The 17,204-nt window shown below is 29.5% G+C and overlaps 1 long non-coding RNA gene across 1 annotated transcript; it reads right to left on the bottom strand.

The window, feature by feature from the left end:
- Positions 1 to 14,421: 14,421 nt before the first annotated feature.
- LOC122608107 lies at positions 14,422 to 16,569 on the bottom strand. The gene is made up of 3 exons (XR_006325164.1): positions 15,957 to 16,569; positions 15,152 to 15,868; positions 14,422 to 14,684 (listed from the first exon to the last, which is right to left on the bottom strand). It is a non-coding gene; the product is annotated as an uncharacterized LOC122608107 (long non-coding RNA).
- Positions 16,570 to 17,204: the final 635 nt, after the last annotated feature.

Here is a 17,204-nt window from a genome sequence, read left to right as displayed (position 1 = left end):
TTTAAGTATGGTAAGCACTATGTGTCGATCTTTATATATGTAGACATGTAAACGCTTTGCTTTTTAAAGTATTAAAATTGAATGGATTGAATACAAATATATAACTACACAAAGTCACAAGCTTTCACCCGGATCCATGTAAAATTTTGCATGCCCCATGCCCTAGGGCCCAGTCTGAGTGTATAGGCTGTTCGTCTACAAATCCAATACTTGGTCCAACACTTGAGCCCAACTTCCATTAAATCGTATCCCGATTAAATTATGTTAATCTTTAATAGTTCAAATTTTAAATTGATAATTAAATGTGAATATGTAAATTCAAATCCAATACAAGACTAATTAAGAGCTCATTGTATATTCAAACTGTTTTTGTTTTTTGTTTATCTACTGATTATTATAGCATCTATTATATTTTCTTTAATAAAAGAGATAACTATTAACACACATTTTGGGTTCGACTTTTGTAGTGATAAATATGTGAGTTTTTTTTCTTGAAATATTTCATATCTTGAACCTTGTGAGAAGTAGTGGAATTTACATATTCACATCTACCCTTATATGATTAAGGTGTATACTAATGTCGCTACTCGACCGACCAACGAAAAAACAATGCCATTGTATTTTACGAGATTTGAATCCATAATTAACTATACGAAAGTAGTGGATTTTCTTATAATTCTAAGTATGTATGTCATATATAAACTTAAAAGGTTTGAAAAAAAATTTAATAATTTCAAAGAGGTCCATAATTTTATCAACTACAATAAATTTTGTGTTCTAGATGTTCATAAACTTTTAATATTTTTTTCTTAAAAAAATCATTAATAATATTTAACATCCATTTCATTTCATTAATATCTATACCACTTATTATAAAAAACATCATTATTTTGAAAGTTACATAAGAAAAATGTTTAAAATGTTATCCCTTATTTATGCTATATAATATTTTTACTTAGTATCACTTAAAATATTTCACCAAGCATCCTTAAAAAAATTTTCAAATCATCTTACTCTTTTATCATTAATAATTAAATTACACTATTAATCTTTTATCCTTTAAAATATTATACTGGACTCGTTACCGCCACAATCCCCGTCACATTTTACAGTTGCGATACTGGTTGAGAAATAAGAATAAATTTATAGATTGCAAGGTTCCTAAATTTATCCAAGAAATATGGTGCAAGGGGTCGAATTGAAGCGGTGCCACTTGGAGACGTGGTGCATGGTGTGCAAATGAGTGGGAACCAACATAATTTATAGTGTGATAAACTTATTCCTTGAACTATTATATATTTTTTTTGAATATTTGGGTGGATTTGGGATGCACGATTTTGAATGTTTACAAGTGAAGAACTATGTGTGTTTCCCTTCTAACAGCCTAACATATTTCATTCGTGGTCTAATTAAGGATATGACAATGTGTTTTAGACGGGTAAATACTTACAAATTTCATCCGCATGGGTATAATCTTGTACCCATATACGTTTGATCAATCTATCTCGTAAACCCGTGATGTAAATTTAATAGACATGCAAATATCTTTATCTTTATATATACTAAAAGATAACTGACCTAATAGCTTATTAACTAATCACAAAGATCAATTTAATGAAATTAAGATTTGATGATGTCATTATTTAATTCTATTAATTATTTAAAGATTTTATTATTAATATTAAATATTAAATAATTAATAATCTATCGATTGATATCAATATACTAACAAAGTTATTCAATTCGCATCAATATCTTAGAGTGAGTTTCACTTTTTTATCTCTCAATTTTAATTAATATTTTTTAGTAGGTTGATATACTTAAATTAATTGAGTAGATAACCTCTAGATTTATAAAAGATATATTTGTTCTGCGCTTAAAGTGTGATTAATATGCATGTATGAGTATATCTATATCATCCATTTATTCTTGAAAGCAAAATTAAAAGCAACCATTTGCATACATACGCCAGAATAAATCAAGCATGCATCCCTAGTTGCAGAAACAAATATATGTGTTTATATCTATCGTAAGTATCATTATCATCTTTCAAATTATTTTTAGTTGCTATGAATTGATTATGTGACTATTGAAATTTATCCGAATGTATCTATAATCATATTATTATCTGACTATTAAAATCCTATATATGTAGATATATAGTCGTTTTTCATTTTTAGTGTATGGTTTTTTAGATAAAAAAAAATGTTTTATGTATTTCAGCTTTTATTTTTATTATGAGTTGTGTGAAAAATTGATGACAACATGTGTTTTTATAGTATACTAATTTAATTTAATTTTTCAATTGTATATTAAACTTTGAAATTTCCAGTTCACTCATATATTTGTCTTTTTTTTTTTATATAGTTGTATCATGGTCAAGACCTTATTTCTTACAATTGTATAATCAAAATTAAGATAGTGTTATTTAAAAAAGTTTATATAGAAGAATATTTGTTATAACATACACCTATGATTTAGCATTAAGTATTTACATTTGAATATCTCAAAAAAAATTTTTTAATATATTTATATTTGACGTATAAGTATTTTTTTTTTCCATATAACAATTCTTATATTAATAATATTATAAAACACGTGTATTTAATACGGGTCTAATATCTAGTATTTATTTAAATTCCAACATACCAATATTTTATTTTATATAACTTCGGTAGTTGTGTAATTTAATTATGTTTTAAATAGTTAAACGAAAAGTTATGGTTAAAGGATATCAGGATGTGCTATGAAAACATGACTTTTGTATCATACTATGTTATTATGAGGGCAACAAACACATTAATTTGTTACAATATGAAGATAAAAAAGTTGGATGCGAGCGTCAGTGTGTGACCAAACAAGTCGTACTAGGCTCATTAGATGGCTCCCAGCTGTGCTCGTCGTTTGAAACTGACTAGTCCTCGGTTTATGACTCCGTTGGCACAGCCCCGTCACTTAGGCCGGGTTATCGGTTTAGACCTTCTATTAAGTGACTTGCGAAGGAAGAGGGTGTAGGTCCGTTTGTTTCTTTCTTATATTGTTTTTTTTTTAAAATCATGTGATTTTTAGTTATTGTGTGTTAAATTGTAAAAAATATAAAATAAAATGACAAAGCTAAACATTCACACATGATTATCCTTTTAAGTACGTAGCAATAAAACAATTCCCAACTTGGTCAAAATGCCTTTTGACTTAGCTGGAAATTGGGACCAACGAGATATAGAAAGAAGCATATAGTACAAATTAAGGTCAAGTAAACGACTTCTATAAACGATGTCAACTTACTTTGCTTGATAAGACGAACCTCATTACAATATTTTCATCTATATGTTCACTGTCGTCATATTGCATGAGAGACTACAGCTATTAAGGATCCTACAAAGAGATTTATTCCCGTAAAGATAACGTATATCTAGTTAGGCTAAATAGAATACAACAACTCAATTACGGGTTCTTGTTATTGCTCATATGTTCGTTTCTTTTTACGAGTCCTTGTTTCCTCTTTGAAATTATGATATGATGGTGAATAATTTGTTTCTAAGAGGTAGTGACAAATCCACTTGATGGAGGCAAAACAAATTTCCTTGAAAGCAACAGAGAATATAATATCTTTCTAAAATAAATGTCCATAGTAAGGACTCCATACACCATCAAAGAATTAGAGGTAATTAACCACATTTCTAATTTCCGTAATACCATTAACCGAAATTATGATATTCTTTACAAAAATCCTTTCATATATCTTACTCCTAATAAACAATTGAAAAACAAACGTCAAACAATATAACAATTTGAATGATAAATAGTTTCATAGTTCACCCTTATAAAATTACATAATTAGTATAACAATTTTAAATTAGCAAAACAATAACCAAATTAACAATGGAAACCTAACTGCATATTTTTGAAGCACATGAAAAAACACATTCAATGGAATATGGATAAACGATTTCAAATAAGGCATACAGGAATAAAGATTCGATAAGACAATAACTTTTAATAATTTACATAGCATAGATTAGGCTCTTATTCTTACAATTTTGTACAATTCATACATGGTGGTTTTATGGTTAATTAAATGAATCATAATAAAAGGTTTTGGATTTCATTGTAGCTTTGTGACTTTCGTTACTTTCGTATAGAGAAGTGGTTTGTACACCATATTTTTTTACCGTACATTAACAAATATTTTTTAATTATATTATTATAATGTATAGTATTGTAAAACACGTTTTATGGCAAGGCCGGCTTAGATGATGGCCGACCGGCCGAGACCCGGTTTTTAAGGGGGTCCGAATTTTTTTATTTGTAATGTTATATATATAAAAAGTTATGTATTCGTAAATGTAATTAACTAAGTCCATTATAAATTATAACAATAATCTAAAATTATAGAATATAATTTAAACCGCATACAAAAACTACTCACATACTTTTATGAATAGAAAAAAGGTTATTCAGTACAATATATCAGAACTGGGCAGTCAAATCGTCCATTGTCACTTCATTGTCTACCATTTTTTTAATGACAACGTAAGTAGTCATTTTTCTCATTTATTGTAAACAATACATGTATATATTTAGAGGAATGAAAATATATGGTTGTCATGTACCTAAGCTAAGATATAAAACCCTCATATCTTAATTTTCTTAATTCATAAAACGTAGAGCCCAATCATTTATTTATTATACAAAAAAGATTAAAAAAATTAGTAGTGAAGTGTTTTATACTTAAATTTAGTTACATGACAATCACATATTTATTTTTCTCATATGTTATTTAAAAAGACAATAGCATAGCAGTTTGTTGGTTATTGTTTTTCTAAGATTTTTTTTATATTATTTTGAACCTATTTGAATTTTATTTATGTTTTAGATTTATATTTTAGATTTTAGCATAATCTTAAATTGTTTAAAATTCAAATTTAACTATTAAATTATTAATCGTCTAACAGATTAATTTTTTATTGTTAATTAATTTTATATAATTTGTTAAACTTAGCTTAGGAGCCTTTTTTTTTCTCGGACTAGATCCATAAATCTTCAGAGACGGCACTGTTTGATGGTGTATAACAAAAATGTGATCGAGTCGGCTCCTATGCCGCTAGCTATGCCCTGCTTGGTCCCCCGGCACGGTGGAGGATTTATAAAACATGCCCCTTCTATGTAAGACAATTGCTGATCCTAATTTAAATGGGCCAGTCATTTTGGATGAGCCTAAATATCTTTCAGATAGATCATCTCAACTAAATGGATGGTGATAAATATGGGTTTTCAAAGGGCTTGCCTAGACCCATCTAAATAATAAAGCTTTTTTTTAAGTATAAGAATAGAAAGAAGAATAGTAATAGTTGGTCACATTGATTGTCTCTAGATATCGACGCGTAAGCAGACACCACATTGGCCACATATACATATATAGCTTATGAATTAAAAATACTAAAAGTTCAAGAGCGAACAACCAAAATGGTCTCGAACCGGCGACGTGTTACAAAAGGAATATTAAATGGCCGAACCATTAGACTATCAAGTGTTTTATGTTAAGTGTTTGCTTTTACAATAGATATAGTTGTTTTTATATAAGTATTTTTTTATTCTCTCAACTTTCAAGTTTACTTATTTAATTTTATTACTATATTTAACTAATAAGTATTATTTTATGTAACTTCTAATTTTCCATACAATCTCATTACATTACATATATTAATATCTATTAGCTAGGTTATACCTATTCATTCGATGTAGAGCATGTAAGTAATTGAATTGTTATTTTGAATTAAATTGGTGGTAATACCATGTAATCATACTAGATTTTAGACCCGTGTTCAACACTAGACACGGGATTTACGATATTATCATTATTATATCTTCATACATGTAAGTAATAAAAGCTTATAATTTTAAAAATATACGACTCCAAGTGTTATACTTTGCAAGTTGTAGTACAATAATCAAAAGTTCGTCACTGTCTTTATTTGCTGAGACATACTGATGGAATTGTTTGTCGTAGTCATTTCACAAGACACATACTACAATAATACTTCTATTATAAAATTTTTAAAACCAATTGTACTCATAATTTGATATTAATTTAAAAGATAATTAAAAATTAAATTATATACATACTTGTGATCATACTTGACATTCAAGTATATGTATTTGATCATGATGCAGGCCCACAACACAAATAAGTTTATTTTTAATCACCTGTCATATAATAATTACTAATTAGATAACAATTAGGATTGTTTTCATATTTATTGATAACAATTAGGATGTTAATTTGAGTGACAATTGTAACTTTAAACATTCATACGCAAAACTAATATATAAAAAAGGAGAAAATTTTTTGTTATTTTTTTATTGAAAGATAGAATGAATCTTGAATGGAGTTTATATTGATTTGGATTTATTATTCAAGTAACCATTTGTTGTAAATTGTGCTTTTAATACAAAAAAGTGTATAACTAATGAGATTTTTTCTACAAATACTAATACAAATACTAATATAATAATAGATGAAGGGTTATTTGAGAACTCACAAATAAAAAAGAACGTGAGAACAATTCTGGACCACTCATTTTCTTATATTTTCTCTCTTTCCATTAAATAAGAAAATTCACCTAAATCATTTAAAATGCTTTATCCCACAAACCGTAAATCATTAGACGAAACAAAAAGCATAGGTAGTCTTAAAATTTCGTCCTCTTTCATTAGAGATCCAATTCGATATAATCTTGACGACTTTTTAATTTTTGTTTTTTTTTCCCATCGCGTTCATCCTACACATGTGTAAGATCATTGTTTTCACATGTAAATTAGTAAATGAACATATGTACACAACAATGAAGGTCAAGAGCGGAGCCCGTCAATCCATGGCAGAGCCATGGTAGCCAAGGACGGAGCCTTTTTAGTCCATGGCGGAGGAATAGCGGCTAAGGGCGGAGCCCGTTAGGTTGATCACCCCTCACTGGTCACCCCCTATGACCTATCATCCTCTATGACCTATCACCCCACTAGCTTTGGTTTATGAATATCCTTAAGGGCGAAGCCCGTTCCGAATCTTAATTTTGTTCAACCTACACATGTGTAAGTTCAGCCTACACATGTGTAAGTTATGTGTGACTACCAAAAAGAAAAACGAAAATTAAAAAGTCGTCAAAAGTATATCGAATTGGATCTCTAATGAAAGAGGACGAAATTTTAAGACTACCCATGCTTGTTGTTTCGTCTAACGATTTACGGTTTGTGAGTTAGAACATTTTGAATGATTTGGGTGAATTTTATTATTTAATTGAAGAGAGAGAAAGAGGAAAAAAATGTGTGGTCCAGAATAGTCTTGAGTTCTTTTTTTTAGGAGTTCTCAAAATAACTTACCTCTATAATAATATATCTAAATAATAATTATTAGGTTTTTTTTAATTAATTAAATGATTAAAAATTTTAAAAGATTTCCTTAATACGTTCACATACTATACTTTTATTACTAAATTTATAATGAATAAGTGATTATATTCTCTTCTTATAACTATCTTTAATCCACGTGTATCAACATGAGTTGTTTATAAAAACTTCATTAATTTAATAAGTATCATCAAATTTTTAATAATGAGTGAACAAATTCCATGAATATGTTTTTTTAACCAGGTCCACATATAGAAAGCGCACCTGGAATCCCTGATTACATATTGCCTCTTCCATTTCAACATTTTTTAGCAAAACATGTTATTATGTGTTGATAATAGGTTATAGTTATTGATGCTCTTTTTATTTTTCTTTCTGTAGTGGTTGTCTTTATTACCGTCTTATTCAAGTTATTACATTTTATATAAAAAATGATTGTTTATCTAAAAAAAGTTATTAGAGAGTATGTAAATGCATAGAATGTATGACCTTCAAAACAACTTTACTATATAAAGAGTGAGATGGTTAAATTTATCAACCGGAGAAAATCGAGAGCTGTGATTGGTTAATAAATTATTAGAACAACGGTCTTTTTTAGTATATTAAAAGATATCTTCTTATATACATATGATGATAAGATATGTTCTTCTTATAAGTCCATAAAAATAATATTTACTTTTAGCTGAGATTCTATTCTAAAAATATATATTTTTATTTTTCTTTAAATATTTTAACTTTCATTAACATTAAGGAAGATATCATCCAATGATACATTTTCCTTACGATTCATATTTTTTTAACATTAATGATTGATAAATACATGATACATCTTCTTATATATATGCATGATAAGGTGTGTCGTACTTGAGAATGAAAATACTATTATAACCACATGGTTTGTAGATATAACTGTTTTTAATAATAGATGTAATAACAGTATCCAGGATTGCCGTGGTTTATACGTTTAAGGATATGAAAACTTCACAAAAATTTATGTCCGTTCTTCTCTTGAGGTTTTCTTTTATGTTAAGCTTTTATTTGTTAGAAATTTAACTTAGGTCGTGCAACGCACGGGCCAAAAACCTAATTTACTAAATATTTCTGAATAAAAGTTATCTTTAAAAAATAATAATAAAGGCTTTAGACCCAACTCTGGTGACTTATTCACCATAATCCATTTTTTTAAGTGTTGTGATTAATTTGATGTTTTTTGAAATCTGTTTTTCAAAATAAGCCACACAATCCGCAGTTAATAGGTATAGAAACAACTATACGGGAATATAAATTAACACCTAACAACCGAGCAATAGGTATTAGAGAATGGAATAACAAAAATAACAACATTCTAAAAAATATGTGTTTTTATCTTTACTTATTTATAAAAACTAATGATATATAAAAATTTAAAATTTTAAACTAATTGGGATATTATCTACCTTCATCTAACCATTTATATGTAGATAACTTGATTGATATACAAGATAATCAAACACTAATTATTTGTTAACAAAGGAAAAAAGAATATTTATTTTGACCATCATGTCATCAACAATTCCTTATCTAAAATGCTTACACAATGGTATAATAAATGACAGAATAATAAATAAAATAAAAATTATGAAAATAAATCGGTTTTTACTTTTTTCATAAATATAATTTCAAAGACTATGATTTGACAGTGATTTCCCATCCATCTGACAAGTGTTTTTTAGTTCTATCTAATATCACAATTCATTATATTTTTAAAGATTGCAGCATACACTTTTTTCTAGTGAACTGAAAGCTAAAACGGTTGGTTCAATGCATGGAAGTAGTTAACTACGTATGGTATAAAAAGTTATAAGGATTCAAGAAATCCACAAAATAATTGGATCGACAAATAGTAGTGGTTTTGTAGAAGTTGATTTTATGTCTATGATCCACAAACATCTAATCTCCTTCATTGAAGCCATATCGAAGTTATTGATTTTCCTAACGCCTCCTTCATTAGCGAGGGACTCGAATGGGATAATTTTTGGGTTGTACTTATACTTCAGCTTGCAAAGTAAGACAATTTTAACCCAGATGTTCCAAGATTCCTTGAGTGCATCGATATCAACCATCCTACCGAACACAACTTGATCTGCCATGATGAAAGGACCAAACTCGACTCGACCATTTTATAAGATTTTTTTTTAAAGGAATGAACTCAATTATAAATCTAGACAAATACATTTTCCAAAACTCGTTATAAAAAAAAACTCACAAAAATTAGAAATTTCGGCATGAGTTCGTAAAATTGACATCAAAAACCTATTACGGATAATAATTTTTCAAAATACATCTAACCATAATCACTATATTAGTATTACAAATGACCTATTATAAGTAAACGAAAACTCTTTGAAGCTAACAGTTGACTTAACAATAATTTTGCCAAAATGACATATCATGAGCCAAGATCAAGAGGGCTACTACGGGTTCTATGCATCAATACCATTTTTCCGTCATAGCTATTACTTCAATATTCTTCAAAGCCTTAAATATTGTTTCCACAACCAAGACAACCTATAAAAAGGGTAAACAACTAAAAGTAAGCAAAGCTTAGTGAATAATCTTGCATACGTTTATACACACGAAGGAGGGCAAGGGAGAAAGGTCTATTGCATATAGACTATGGCACCGTCGTTTCATATCTATAATACTCACCTTTGTGGCAATGCATTACATGGATCTATATAAGCAAATGGTTACAATCTTAATAAACAATATCAATGCTCCACATGAGCTATGTCCCACATGGACTATGGTCACTACTTAGGCCCGTAATCAAAGACGACCACTACTTAGGCTTAACACCAAATCAATTACCACACACGGAATCCACCATCATATGGTAATTGACCCAAGGCATATATATAAGTATGCAAGAAAACTCACCTCCTCCGCGACAACCAATCAACAATCTATATGACCGCAAGAACACAATATATATAAGCTTTCAACCTAGCAATAAATCAAAAATGCATATAAGATCATCAATCACATACTAAGTCGTCTTGCCATAATCACTAGCATTTCAACACCCAACCCATCATTTACAATCTTATATTAATCTAGGGTTGGTTCACATAACATGTATGTCTTATATCATTATCATAATGTCAAACTCACTTTTATAACAAAATCCTCATTTTTATATTTGACTAGGCTACTTTCAAACGAGCATAACTCAAGTTCTACTAACTCTTTTTACTTGATTCTAGTGGCCAAATTTATATGACACATAAACCTACATTTTATATTTAGTGACTAATATGTGAATTGTCCTTCAAAGATGACTTCTTGTTGTTTTAAAAACTAATATTGTTGTTGTTTTCATTAACAAAACAGTTTTGACCTTATTGACTTCAAATGAACATAACTTGAGTTCTACACCATATTTTGACCTCATTCCAGTGGCCACTTCTACTTAACATATTTATGTACATTTTATCTTCAATGACCAACACAATATTTGACCCTTATTAGTGTGATATACTCGTTTTAAAAACTAATACAAAATCGTTTTTGCTAAAAATTCAGAATGACCACACTGATTTTAAAAATTCATATCTCGAGTTCTACTCCACATTTTAAACTCATTCTAGTGGTCACTTCAACTTAACACATATAACTACATTTTCTTTTTAGGATTCAACAATTGAATAATCTGATATAGGGGTGTTTTACTCGTCACAAAATCAGAGACATAATCTGTCAATTTCTTTCTTCTCATTAACATTCATCAAAACCTTGATACAGACCAACTAAAAACCCTAAATTTGATTAAATTACAAGAACCCTAACTTCTATTGAAGCAATTAACTTATTTTAAAGAAAGCCCCAAATTTCCCCAATTCAATTAATAGTAAGAACCTAATTCTTAAATAAATCAAAATTAGGTTAGAAAGTCTTTACCTTAAGGGATTTTGGAATAAAATCAAAGATTCAAATAACAATTTCTTTTCCTTCTCCTTCATAATTTCCGTCCATCGTCACCACCAAACTCAAATCCCCACTTTTTAATTTCTTAGGTGATTGGAGATTATTATTATTCTTATTAACCATTGAAGAATTATTGAGTTGTTAAAAGAATCAGAATTTGATTGGAATAGAAAGAAAAGAAGCAAGCAAGCACGAAGAAGATACTTAAAAAAAATGGTGAATCACACAAAAAAAGAGTGGCTGGCACTCCATGGAGATACCACACCTTCTTCCAAAAATTAATAGGTATTTTACTCACTATCCGTTAAAGTTCCAACTAAATTAACCCCAAATTTAAAAATAAAATACTAGGAACCTATTTTAATGTCAAAACTATAATAAATGTTAACTTTTATTGGTCTAAAAATAATTAGGATGTTACACATGATATTGTATATAGTGATATGAAAGCAAATATGTAATCTTTATTATGCTAATGTGTAGTTCATGTATAATACTCATACATTTTTCATATCACAATAATGACTGTCACAATATCTTCTATGAGCTCATTCAAATGATTCACTATAAGAAAAACAACCCTATTTTTCAACCTTAATCATATATCATCAAGTGTGTATTTATTATAGGATAATCCAATACAAATTATTTATTATTAATTGTTTGTTAGAAAATCAAATACAAAAGATAAACTATAATAGAAGATGAATCTTAATATTACTTGACACAAATTAAGTGACTGCAAATATACTTGCTAATATCTATTAAAAATCATGTATTAAAAAAGGTATAAGATGGATCAGCATAGTTTTTTGAAAGAATCATTATTTGTTAACAAATCAAGAATGTGTATTTTTTTTTATAATATATTAATTTGTTAAAATAATTTATAAGAAAATCAAATATGAAACCAAATTAAAATTAAAAGTAAGATAGATGATGTTGTGAATCAAAAAGGGTATCCAAAAAATTAAATATATTAAAGAATATCCAAAAAGTTATACATATTAATTTTGATATGATTAATTGAATATTAATTAATAATAATATGCATTGTTAGAACATTTTATCCATAGTTATAAGACTAAAAGAGTACTTCATTAAAAGTTGAATCAATGATAATGTCATCATTTTGATCTAAGGATGGAGATATAAAAAATAAATTTAATAAAGGGTCCAGATTACTCCATTTTTGAATTAAGGGTTCTCTTTTAATATTTATTAAATATCAAATTGTTTCATACTACACTACATATGTTCTACGAACATACTTCTAAACAACCAAATAACAAGATTGCCTAGGTACTCCATACGGAATAACCCATGGACAAAATGTCACCGCTTAGCTAGCCGATCGAGTCACACAAAACCTTAAGGCGCCAGAACTTGCTCCACATTCGGAAAAAACCCAATAACCTGTTTATCCGTAGACACAACAACAATCATCGTAAAACTTGTTTAATTTAAGGATCAAAACCTGATCTCCAAGAGACAAAGTCTCTTGTCATTGAATTCTATGCGCGCTAATTAAACTAAATTCAACTCACATATAAGTGGTTACTTAAGATAATGATACATAGACACATTTTTTTGGAACAGAAATGCTTTATTTTACAAACTAGCTAGCAACCGGCATAGTCTCAAGTCTCATGCAAATCAATGTTGTAAATATCGAGTATCTCAGCCGATATATCGGTGATATATCATATGACTGTCTGTAACTAGTACGATAAGAGGGTTATTGGACTAATATCTCACCTTAGTCAAATTTCGGTCGATACCGGTATTTGTTGATAAATCTCGGCCGCATCGGCCAATTTCGGTTAACAAAAAATTTGACCCTTTTTTTTAACTAAAAAAATGGGTTTTATTAACAATTAGGGTTTCCCACTTTCTTTCACTGCTTTCATACACCTGACCGCACCCCTTCGCGATTCCCCACCTTTGGTAATATTTGGCGCATCCACTGCCAACCAATCCCCCTCTGACAACTCTATTTTATGCTCTAGTTAGCAAATCCCTACTTTCTTTACTTCAAATTTTTTTTGTTAATTATTTAATTTTTCGAATACTTGAAATCATTTTGTTTAATTTTTGGGTAATCTTGAACAAATTTTTAATTTTGGGATGTAATTACTTTTTTTACTTCAACATTTCCTTTCTATTAGATTTTCGAGTTGTAGTTACTTTTTGTTACTTCGGTTCGAGTTTGAATCAGTAAATTCGAGTTATAATGACTTTTTGTTATCTTTAATTATTTACTTAGCGGATATGAGTTCTATGTTGTTATCTGTAATTGACCAGTAGGTAAGTTTGTCATTGATATATTTCTCTCGTATTTGATGGCTTATGGATCTGCTAGTTCACAATTTGCATCATCAACGGCTTATGAAGCTAACAGAAAATCTATTGATGTTGGTTGGGAATTTGGTATTTGCCTGGATCCAATGTCAAATGCCTATTGTGTAAAAAAGTGATGAGCGGGGGATTACAAGATTAAAACAACATGTTGCATAAATTCTAGGACAAGTATCTAGATATCCAAAGGCTACCAAAGAAGACCAGTGAAATGTCGGGATGCTATCAACGAAAAGAAGAACAAAAATAAGGCTAAAATAAAACAAAATGAGGCCATAAGATCAAAGGTGAGAATGGATACTAATGAAAGTGCAATTAACACTACTACACATAACTTAATTTGTCCCGGTTAAAATATATAATGGAACCCGCTTTATATCTGTGTCCTATGCAGGGGAGTCCTATTTAGGTTGATAGTAGAACCCGTTTCAAAAAGCGGGTCCTTTGTAACAAACAACCGGATCCTTTTATATATAATATCGCTTAGTTTCCTTGGCGCCAAGTTTTGATAGAACCCGCCTTATCTAATAAGACCCGGCAATTAGAGCCCGCCAATCCAATTTTATGATAGAAACCGGGTTCTAATTTAGTATGTCTTTTGCCTTTTATCCAGATATCAGCTATACATTACAGAAACAATTTAATTTACCACGCCAAATTCATAGAAATAAGAACTAAAAGCAAACAATAGTATTTCAAGTTAAAAGCAAAGCTTCATTATAAAGCATAATAAATCACGTGACCCCAAACAAAGGGTTGAATGTAAAATATCGTACATTTATCGTATGAAATACAAGGATAATAAACCAACATAATAGATACTGCTACATTGTTCCCATCTAGAAAAGCAATAAGAGTATCCATTCAACGAGAAATAAATTGTCGTTTATCTTTAAGCGGCTCTGAGAAGCAGAATTCTGATAATCCCATAACACTTGAGCCATTACCATGACAACCTGCTTATATCATCAAATTTTGACAAGTTAAACAGAAACGCCTAATGAGATACAAATACCATAACTAAAAGAAATCCATCTTTCAAGCAGACTAGAACTGAAATGTAAGGTCACTAAACTTATATCCCTAACAGTTCTATTTAATTAGTTGACATCCCCATTGCTAATATCCTAGTAAATATGAATTCAAGAGAATATATGATGTTAGCTCTGGTAAAGAATAAGTAAATATCATGTCCTCATTTAAAGTCATTAACTATATAATGCGATAAACTTTTGTAACAATATCTACTCAAAAGTTGACATGGAAGCAACAAGTTGCATCTGCAAATAACATACCTATTTTTTGATTGATTTATTGGAGATATCCGTTAATGATATTTTGTTATACTGAGTGTAGGCAGTTCAAGCAAATCTAATAAAAAAGTTAAGTAAAAAGTGTAACAAAATTGTAAGAAGGTAGAAACCTGAGATCCATTAGAGGTTTAGAGTACATTCCATTCGCCACCAATGGACTTTATCTTTCGCCACACAGCTGAAGAAACAAATTTGTCTTTGAGAATAGATAACATGTCATAACATAGTAATGAGTATACCTGTGGTTGAGCAAGAGCAACAATGATGTTGCTGGGAACATGTAATGGAAGAACAAAAGTTTCACACACGCCAATACACAATCACATCCTTTAGAGGTGCATGAAGACCATGATTTCTTGTAGAGCACACAAAATCAAGTACGCATTCATCCTTGCATATACCTACCACCAATATCTGAAAGAGTACGTAGATATCAATCATCGAACGTACAAGAAATTATATTTCACAAGTTAATAAAATATGGAGTCCATCTTTCTCAAAAGAACCAATATATCCATCAATACAGCCTTTAGATCGAAGAGTTGCAATTGACTCTTCTTCCAACCATTGAAAAGCTATAAAACATACGTTAAAATTAGAGCCAAAAAGACATTTATCATCATGTTCATGAGTGACAACATATCATAATGAAGAAATCATCAGGACATTAGGTTAATAAGATATTCAAGAAATCAGATTCAGTAACAAACCTTGATACGTATGAAAATTGCTTTTGCTTCATTAGCAATAGTTTTGGCAATTAAGGTTTGTCCACAACCAGAAGGTCTATAAAGCAAAACCCCAGTCTCCAAATCAACTCTATCTTCCTAAAGGAAACATATATATATATATATATAAACAGATCATTATTTGCAAAGAATAAAATAAAGTTGTGCATCAAAAGAGGCACGATACCCGACTCTCTTCGTAACGAGATTACCATCTTTATTCTCCAATGCTAATAAAACTGTGCGCCAAAAGTGGCACGAAAGATGGCTCTCTAAATAAGCTTCTGTTAGTTGACTTGCATTATTTATGGCCATGACCAAATATAAAAATAAGGAGTTTCAAGGTTGTCAATTGTCTTTACATAGACAAAAGCACATAGGAGTTGCTTGTTTATAGCGTAGCTTGCCAAGAATTTACGAAGTGCATATATCTAACTATCTGTTCCTAGAATTTCTCATAGAGTAAACATGCTATACCATCATATGTCTCTATCAGGTTGAAAGAATACCAAACCATAACTTGTTGTCGCTTTTTGCTCTGTTTTTAAGTTATGTTTCCTATAAGTTAAAAAGAAAACTCAAAAAAGTTATAATTAACTGAAATAGGAAAACAATAATCAAATCATTGGTCTTAAGAACGGAGAATTCGATAATGAAATAGTCTTCATTCACCAATAAGAAAGCCAATATCAAAAAAACTGGACATCATCATTCAATATACAGTATTACATTATATATAACTCAGAATCAATCCTAATTTTCTCAAAATACACTCAAAATTGAAAACTTAGGGTAATACATGATCTAAAACAACAAACACAAACACTATATTATATCAATTCGAAAGTGATTAAAAATAAAAGAACTAAATTAATGAAAACCTAATTTAAATTTTTTAAAAAACTTACAAACAGATTAGCAAATTGAAGAATGTTAACCGAACCGCTTAAGCAAATACGCGATGGAGATTCTGACAGAATTGGAGGTGTGGCTGCTGGCGGAAAATAAAAGGGGCTAAGACGAGGTTTGCGAAAGATTGTCATTGTGGATAGTGTGTTAATGAAAGCTAGGCTAATGGTTGTAGTATGAATCACAACTGCTTTATTCAAATTTGAATTGATGTTCGACCATTTAGTGATAACCGTCTGAATACATAAAGTCCGGTTGTTTACAAAGGGAAAAGGAATGCGGGCCCTCTATTAAGCAAGCGGGTTCAATTTGGAGGGTTCTATTTAGATATGTGTAGTAGTGTAATGATGATGATTCTTTTGGAATGGATTACTTGCAAACAAGAGTTTATAAAGAAGGGAATGGTTAAAAAAGTTGACCTTAACAATGTTATTCGGAAAGAGAGAATATGGATGAAGAATAGATACATTAGTAGGTGGGCATATGAGTGGGAGATTCCCCTAAATGCTTTTGAAAGGGATAACTT

The sequence above is a fragment of the Erigeron canadensis genome, chromosome 7, assembly GCF_010389155.1.
Source record: "Erigeron canadensis isolate Cc75 chromosome 7, C_canadensis_v1, whole genome shotgun sequence".
Taxonomy (NCBI): Eukaryota; Viridiplantae; Streptophyta; class Magnoliopsida; order Asterales; family Asteraceae; genus Erigeron; species Erigeron canadensis.
The sequence above is the reverse complement of the archived record's forward strand: the minus strand, read 5'-3'. Positions and strand labels throughout refer to the sequence as shown.